The sequence below is a fragment of the Nannobrachium achirus genome (assembly GCF_963921795.1).
Source record: "Nannobrachium achirus genome assembly, chromosome: 11".
NCBI lineage: Eukaryota > Metazoa > Chordata > Actinopteri > Myctophiformes > Myctophidae > Nannobrachium > Nannobrachium achirus.
Genome location: NC_137820.1, coordinates 5753456 through 5763552, shown reverse-complemented (window position 1 = coordinate 5763552; position 10097 = coordinate 5753456).

The window sequence follows — 10097 nt, the reverse complement described above, 5'->3', positions numbered from 1 at the left end:
CTACTTCGTAGTATGGGTGTAATATTTATTTATTCTCTTCTGCATTAGACCATAGAGGCATAGAGAGGAACCATAGTTCAGGACACAGTTTCTGTCAGGAACGAATGTGGGACCGGACCATCCAGCTAGTAGCAGTAGCAGCTAGCAGGAGGGAAGCTAAGCTATTCCCCCAGGCTGTGTATGAGGTGGCCACTGGCCAGAACATGTACAAATCGTTTTATAATAGTAGTAATAACTACTCCCGCCGCTCTGCTGCCACTCGTGACCGTCAGAAAAGTCTGTCAGAAAAGTCAGCGAATGGCCGAGAAATCCGCGGGTGGTCGCGAGTTCCGCGATAAATTCTGTGATCGCGGAATCGCGGATTCCTGGGGGGACTAACAATGACAGAATGGTTCCATATTACAGTGGTTCTCAACCATGTTTGGATCAGGTCACCTCTGTTAATAATAGCGGTGTAACGATATAGTAACTGAATCGGAAAATCTTTTTTAATTTGCAATACTATATCGATATACAAAAGCAAATATCATACCGTTTGGCTCTGTATATCGTATCGTACTGTTTTACAGTGCAAATAATCGCTATCGAATCGTTTAGCAATGCAAATAATCGATTGTATGGAAACTTTGGAACTTTTGTATGGAGTATTTGTGCCTTGTATTTATCAATTTTAAGAGGGAAATGAAAAAGAGGGGTCTACTGTAATTACTTTTTCATTCTATAGCTACTCTTGGTCAATCGATAAATGTGTGTAATCTCTGTGTTCATGTCAAGGTGCAGGTTTGTCCATATGTTGAAATGTAATGTCCATGTATTTGCTAAAATAATCACAGTGCACAGTGTTTAGTTATTTATATCCATAATAATAGATTTGTACCTTAACCCTTCTTGTGCCTATCCCGAACAAGTTCGGCTTTTTTTCAATCCAATACATTGTTTTTTTTGCTATTTTACTTACCCTGAGCTGGGTGGTCCTGGCTCGTCCTACGCTTGCCAACGACCGAGTCTAGATGGTCCGACGATTTATTCCATTGAAAATGGTTTAGAATAAAGTTTAGAGCCCCCCCAAAAAAACTCAGCGGCGCGACGTATTCCGGGGTTAATAAAATTAATTAATTAATCGGAGGCCTCAACGAAGCCCCGGTCAAATTTTCCATCCAGGCCCCGGGCCGCGATTCTGTTTACATCGGCCCGTAATCGGGTAACGCCGCATTTGAACAATCATTGTTCAAATGTATCGTTACACCCCTAGTTAATAACCTTTTCATCCATGACACCCCTGAATTACATTGTTACTTAATATCACCTTATGTCATATTAACCAGGTACTATCATATTAACCAGTACTTAAATGTGTAAATATTTCCCCCTAAGATACAGTATAGGCTATGTCACAAGGATAACTTGAGAGTTGTTAAATTGTCACTTAAGAAATGTGCAGATACCCTGTATAGACTTAAGGTCTTTGCACACTGCTGCGTTTTTCGGGCCGAATATCGGAGTGAATTTCGGATTGCGTGAATACAAACATCAACCTCACGTTATGTCAATCACGTTTGCACACTGCCGCACGTTTCATTTTTATTTTCGGACCAGGGTTGATTTTTTTCGATTTTCGCAGCTGTTGCACTGAGTCCCTTGCTCTCTCTCTCTTTCCTCTCTCTCACCCTGGCTTACGGCTTTCGGATTTCCAAAACGCAACGAAAACACGCAGTGCAGTGTGCAACCACCTTTACACATACTGTATGTTGTTTTGTTTGCTTTTAAGTGAGAAAACATGATGCACATTAAGTTAATGATCTGGGAATCCCCCAAAATAATTTGGGGACCCCCTGAGGGGTCCCAACCCTCAGCATGGGAACCATTGACTTAGCAGACACATAATGTGTATTGAAGTTTTACTGCTGTCAGTCAAACGGTTCATGTCTGTTCAAAGTTAGCATTATTCAATTGATTGCTACAGCGCCACCCTTTGGCCAATGGATGTGAGTTTGGTGTCTTCATCGTTTGACATAGACCTCTACCATATTAACAAGGTTCGTTAAAAACATAACTGGACGATTAAAGGGATAGTTCACCCCAAAATGACGTATTTTCTGTCGATTACTCACCCTATGGAGACTTGAATTCATGGATATATTTTAGATTTTGTTGCATAAGCCAATAATTTTAGGAGACTATTTGTGTCTCCATAAGGAAACACTGCTGGTCATCAAATTATTGGCTTAGGAATGTGACAAAAACTAAGAATTATCATTAATTCAAGTCTCCAGGGGGTGAGCAATCAATAGGAGAAAAAAAAATTGAACTTTCCCTTTAGGCCAGAACTGTAAAGAAACGTGTCAGAAGAAATAAACCAACAATAACACTAGGGGACCAGGACCTCTAATAATGATAATAATCATTAAAACATACAATAGACACAACAGTGCTCTTGAATGTGTCTTTATTGACAACATGAATATGAGCATTATGGAAGCTCTTTAGTGTAATGAATGTGTCTTTATTGACAACATGAATATGAGCATTATGGAAGCTCTTTAATGTAATGAATGTGTCTTTATTGACAACATGAATATGAGCATTATGGAAGCTCTTTAATGTAATGAATGTGTCTTTATTGACAACATGAATATGAGCATTATGGAAGCTCTTTAATGTAATGCATGTGTCTTTATTGACAACATGAATATGAGCATTATGGAAGCTCTTTAATGTAATGAATGTGTCTTTATTGACAACATGAATATGAGCATTATGGAAGCTCTTTAATGTAATGAATGTGTCTTTATTGACAACATGAATATGAGCATTATGGAAGCTCTTTAATGTAATGAATGTGTCTTTATCGACAACATGAATATGAACATTATGGAAGCTCTTTAATGTAATGCATGTGTCTTTATCGACAACATGAATATGAGCATTATGGAAGCTCTTTAATGTAATGAATGTGTCTTTATCGACAACATGAATATGAGCATTATGGAAGCTCTTTAATGTAATGAATGTGTCTTTATCGACAACATGAATATGAGCATTATGGAAGCTCTTTAATGTAATGAATGTGTCTTTATCGACAACATGAATATGAGCATTATGGAAGCTCTTTAATGTAATGAATGTGTCTTTATCGACAACATGAATATGAACATTATGGAAGCTCTTTAATGTAATGCATGTGTCTTTATTGACAACATGAATATGAACATTATGGAAGCTCTTTAATGTAATGAATGTGTCTTTATTGACAACATGAATGTGAGCATTATGGAAGCTCTTTAATGTAATGAATGTGTCTTTATTGACAACATGAATATGAACATTATGGAAGCTCTTTAATGTAATGAATGTGTCTTTATTGACAACATGAATATGAGCATTATGGAAGCTCTTTAATGTAATGAATGTGTCTTTATTGACAACATGAATATGAGCATTATGGAAGCTCTTTAATGTAATGCTACCAGGACCAGTGGTGGAAGAAGTACTCACATTTTTACTGGAGTAAAAGTACAAATACCTTTTACAAGTACAAGTTACAATTTAGACATTTACACTCTTATCCACAATGACTTACAAGTAGAACCACAATGTAGAAATCTTTCGTAACACGATGCATTACGGTCTGTTATTTTGGAAGGGCCGAAGTCTAAAACGGGGCTTAATGGTTAATGTGTTTTGTATTAATAATGTAAATCTACAAAGTAACTAGTAACTAAAGCCGTTTAGTAATTACCGTAAGTAAAATGTCAGATCAACAAGCTCACAATGATGTGTTGTGAGCTTGTAGATCAGCTAATTCAGAATATTAATTATAATGTTGTGTTTAAAAGGTTGATGATGATGATGATGATGATGATGATGATGATTGCAGTAAAAGTATGTGTAAATGTTACTTAAACAGAGTATTGTAGTAAATGTAGTCAGTGAGTTTCCATCAGTGTCAGTAGCAGTGTTACATAGAATAGAGCAGGAAACCACTGAATGTGTTGTGATTGTATGAGTTATCATAGAGCCTGTAGGAACAACAAGGTAACCTCATGTCTACTGTGTCTCCCTGCTCCATCTCTACTGTCACTGCATTAGATATGTATTCAAAGTAAGGATGATTATTGTATACATAGTTATAAATGAGTTGCTGATTATTTTTATACATTATGATCCTCACATCCTCTGATGATGGATAGTTAGCAGCAGTGAATCTGAAGTAATAAACTCCTCTGAATGGAGCACGAAAAAAACCTGGAACAAAAAGACACACACACACACACACACACACACACACACACACACACACACACACACACACACACACACACACACACACACACACACACACACACACACACACACACAGACACACACACACACACACACACACACACGGATCATGTTGACACTTTTAAACACTTTTACTTAAAGGGATAGTTCAAACCCAAAAGGACTTTTTCGATTACCCACAACAAGAATGCATGGATATTAATCGATTATCAAAGTATAATCGATAAGAAATAAGAACATATTTTTGGGTGAATACTCCCTTAAGCTCAATTTATAACAATAGAAAATAGATGATATTTTTGGAGAATGAGTTAACCCTTCACATGCTGTAGCTGATGTTTTCACAGAGATTTAAGTTGCGTCATTAAAATAATTAACGTAATCATTAATGTTAAAGTGTTAGTTCACCTAATTTTGACATAAAGCTGTGTGAAATACTTGCCATTAAAATAGTGGTTACAAATGTATTAATTCATTACCAGAGTCCCGTGGTCAGAGTTCTGGTCAGTTTTAGATGAATATAAAGTAGTTCCGGTGATTTGGCAGGGGCTCATAGCCCAATCATTAAAAATAGATGAATCCACAAAACTAGCGTCATTTGTATTGTTGACCTATTTCTACCAAATAGACCAACTTTCGTTCAACTTTGACCCCTCTGCAGGGTTGTTAAGTAACGGATTACATGTAACGCCGTTACGCAGACCTGCCAACCCTGGCAAATTTTTTTGAGTACTCATGCGCGGGCACGAAGTGCCCGCGCGGCGCCCGCAGCGCCCGCGCAGCGCCCGCGTTGCAATTTTTGTTGTTTTCCCGCACAAAACAGCGTATATTTTGGGGGGTTCCATGCACCTTTTTGGGTGGGACCTTTACAGTTATGTTAACAAAATTTCACACCAGAAATGTAGCACATTGCATGTCTTGACTTACACTAATAGGAGGAGGCAAGATGTTAGAACAACCTTTTAAATAAAAATGCCATTTGGTCAGGAGAAAAAGTAGGCTAGTATTACCAGGCAATACAGTAATGTTGCTTTGGCAATATTGTTGACAAATCTTTAATAAAATATACTAACTGCACTTGCTCAGAGTTAGTTAACAATAGACTAGCAAAACAGTCTCACCAGTGACTTAATGAATGAACATACATCAACATAATCATGTTATTCAAATAGCAAAATAGCTTTACATTGTCAGGTAGGCTATTTACCTTTAAATATTTACCTGTGTCTTTGTTAAACATTGTTCATTGAGCAGCCTAAATAAAACCACCTTTCTGTGCATGATTTGCATTAAGTTGAAAGTATTCAACTCATGTAGGTTTCTATTCCATCCATTAATTGATTGATATATAGGCCTACATTGTGTATAGATCACATACAGCCTAGTCTGTATATTCATTCATATAGGCTGTAGGCTACTCATTGTTGATACTGATAGACCATTAATGTCATTCATATATTCACAGGTGATAAATGTGTTCACTGTTAATGTTTTTGACAATACACATAGGCCTAATTCATTCATTCATTCATACTCGATGGGTCACACGTTTTGACATTTTCCGACTGGTTGCTCGCTGCAAAACCGTCGTATGACGAAGTATAACTCCAGGCGGATCGGAGCAGCTCGTTGTTTCGTTTCACCAGCGTCGCCAGATAGGGTTAGGTTAGGCATAGTACAAGATTTCACCAATTCTCACCATCGTGGCTGCTATGACATGTGAATTCACCTCAGAGGAGGGTTTTAAAAGTTTATTACCTGTTAGACTCGTTGGCAGCACTACAGGGCGAACAGTCGCTGTGCATCGACTCGCGCAACACCACGGCCCTTCTCCGTATCATCTTCTTTATACATTAATCTGATTAATATCGCCGTTATGTATCCGATCGATAACTCGTCTGCGTCGCTGTGAGATGCGTGCATGCTGAACTAAACCAAAACCTTCTTCTATAACTCTATTACCAAAACAAACAGTCCGCCAATCATTCTTCTTCTGTCGATAAAACGAGCATCGCTTCCGTTCTAGTGCTCCCCAGCGCCATGCGCCCCATTCACACACCATTCATGTGGTGCCTGGGAGGAACTACACGGCATGGAGCAAAAATGTTTGCCTCACTTTACCATCACCCGATAATGCGTAGCCGTTAGAGGAGTTTGCGTACCTGCGTACAGAGACTAAAAATGCGTGCTTACTACGCAAAATGCGTATGGGTTGGCAGGTCTGCGTTACGTAATCAGATTACAAAAAACGTGTAACTTGTAAAGTCCTAGGTTACATTTTAAAATGTGTAATCTGGATTACAGTAACGGAGGTGAATGACGGGGGTTACATGGTGGATTCCATTCTCCCCCTCCCCTCATGAATTTTACAAATAAGTTATAAAAACACCAAACAATAAAATACTCAAGTAGAAATACCAGTACACATTGTCACAGCATCGCTTCAGGGAACAGCAGCATGTTATGCTATGTTCAGTCGTAAGACGGTGGTGCGCATCGAAAATAGCAGATATACAAGCTCACAACGTGTCTAACCGCGACGCATTGTGAATTTGTAGGTCTGCTGACACCATTTCCACCCGGAACGTCTCTCAGCCAATCAATGACTACTATTTGACGTATCCCTCTCTGTGATTGGCTGGGATACCGGGTCCATTGTAACACGTTGTTGTTGTTTTTACTCTGAGCGTTACGTGGAGAGGTTGGTTGAAAACACTGGGCATTTATTCGTTTTCTGTTGGGAAATAAAAGCTAATAATCTTATTTTGGAACGCTGTTTCTGCCTTTAATTACAATGGCAGCACTGATAAGTTTAACACTAACAAATAGGTTCAGGGACGATTTATGGAATATTTACAACAATCCATCTGAAAGGAAAACTGCACACAAGACAGAAGGAGATACTGATATGATCGATGAAGGCTTACACATGCTGTTTCTACAACGGTAAGCGAAAGGCTGTCCTTATAAAGTTTCCCATAGCATCTGGCTAGTGTTAGCTTCAGGCTAAAGGTGGCTTGTTTAAGCCATTGGTTCTCAAAGTGGGGTCCAGGGACCTACATGGGTCCTTGAGGGAGTTCCCAGCTAATTGATAGTTAGGAACCAAATGGACCCTTATGGGTCTGTAGAGTGTACACAATTTAAATGCACCCCCAGCTAAATGCTAGTTTGGAAACAAATGGACCATGGGTCTGTAACTCTCACTGTGTACAGTGAGAGTTAAAATTAACATTGATTTTACAATATAAATTGGGGTCAGAGATAGAATAAATGGGGGTCCATTGGCTAATAAGTGTCCATTTGGGGGTCCTTGACATGAAAAAGTGGTGAACTTGGTGGGCGCTGGTTTAAGCTTCGCTTGTTTAGCCTTGGATCAAGACAGTCATAGGTCAGTCTTGTATCGAGGCTGGCTATGGATTGTTATGAGTAAAACATGATTTTATTTTTTATTTTTTTTGATGGGAGAACGGATGCTGGTCGTTCTCAGCAAGAGTATGTCAGTGACAGAGGTTGGTTGTTTGCATTGAGAGGTGGCCGACGTCACAAGTGAATGCTTGGAATTGGAAATTAACAGTACAGCACCTTAATATACATATTTCTTATATATGCCTACTCTATGTACAGTATACAGTATATATGGACATTAAACATTTGGCCATTGCTTAGAAAGAGAGTACCAGTCATTTGCATATAAAGCTATTAAGTCGTTTTTCTTTATTTTGTTTGTAGGTATACTTTTGCCTTCTGTGTGTACTGTGCCTGCATGCCTATGAATAGGATGGGGAAGGTGTACACTACTGTATTTTAACATCATATGGTGGTACTTGGAGAGAAAAATATTGTCTTGAGTGGTACTGGTAAAAAGATAAGGTTGAGAGCCTGATCTAACCTATTTTCTGAACATGCAGTATTTTGTGTGAATTACAGTATGTGTACAAGTGGTGTTATCCAGTATGCAAATCTTCAAAATTAGATATTTTATGATAATACTGTTATCAGTCATAATAAATCGAGTTTTGCTTAAAAGTAATCCAAAAGTAACTGAAAGTAACCAGTAGTTACTTTTTAAATTGTGGTAATCGGATTACGTTACTGACTACACTTTTTTGCAAAGTAACTTGTAACTGTAGGGGATTCCTTTTTAAAAGTAACCCTAACAACCCTGCCCCTCTGTCACATGGTACTATTTTTTGTGTCCAGTATCACTACGCCACTGCAACATAATTTGGGGAAATATTATTTCCCCAAAACAAGGTGCTTTGCAGTCAGCTGATCAGAACGAAACCTCGCTCTATATGGTAGAAATAGGCCAACTATACAAATGACGCTAGTTTTGTGGATTAATCTATTTTCAATGATTGGGCCACGCCAAATGGCCCCCACCCCATTGTAACTACTTAACATTGTTTTTGTTACCTGTTTCCTTTTCTGTTTGTTTTGTTTCCCTTTCCCTCCACATGGCACGTTTTATGAAATATGCCATGATGTATTGTTGTTGTTGTGCAAAAAAAAAGAAAAACCCAATAAACAAATATATTAAAAAAAAAGTAACTACTTAATATTCATTAGAAACTGACCAGAACTCTGACCACGGGACTCTGGTAATCAATTAATACATTTGTAACCACTATTTTAATGGCAAGTATTTCACACAGCTTTATGTCAAAAATAGGTGAACTAACACTTTAAAGCTCATTAACATCCTTAACTTAATCACTTGATGTAAAGCTCATTAACATAATTAACTTAATCACCACCTACCTGTAGATGGATTGTAGGCGTTGCCGATGTTAGTGATGATCTTCTGATAAACCAGAGTGGTTTCAGAACTAAATGGTCCAACATATCCATTATTACTCAGCCCAGCAGAGAAGGCCACCTTTGGTTGGTCTGTCAACACAAGAACAATATCACATTATTTATTGTTATAACAAACATATAACATATAATAATGTTGTGGTAATAGTTTAATATTAATAAACTATTCATTTTATATGATTATAAAAGCATATATTATAATATTGATTTATATTTATATGATTATAACATTGTTTTCAGGCAAAAACCTCATATCACCAAATTTCTACTTTTTATGATGTTTTTCTTCATAAATTAAATACTTCATTATACAAGAGTGTTGCAAAAATAGTGAAAATAGCAGATCTATAAATTCACACTGAGTCTTTGTTCTGAGCTTGTAGATTAGCTATTTTAACAACTTTACATTGTTTTCAAAATGATCATAAAAAGGAATGGTTTTGGAGGGGTTTCCACCTGACAGCAATGATAAAAACACATAGGCTATTTTATTATTTATATCATTATAAATGCATTTGTTATGCTATTACTTTGTTTATGTCATTATTAATGCATTTATTGTACTATTTTTACATTATTTATATCATTATAAAAGCATGTATTATACTATTAATTATCACATTATTTATGAATATATTTTACAGCAGATCGTTGATGTCGGGCAGAAACATTGTATTTCCATTTTTTTCTTTGTTAATTAATGCCTTACTTAATAAAATAAACATAAAAATTAAAAAATAGGGAAAATATTAGATCTAAAAGCTCTTTGTAGATCAGCTATTTTCACTTTTTTTAAATTCAAAAAAGGAATAGTTTTGGACATACAAGGTTTCTTCATAACGGTGATGATATACCAGTAATACGTCCTAAAGGGAGAGGTCACCCTAAAGGGCAAGGTCGCGCAGGAAGGAATTCACACAGGATGGAATGTATTTGCAGGTGTGATTCGAGTTACGGTTGGTTGTTTAAGTTGGACAAGAATGTGGACAAAATAT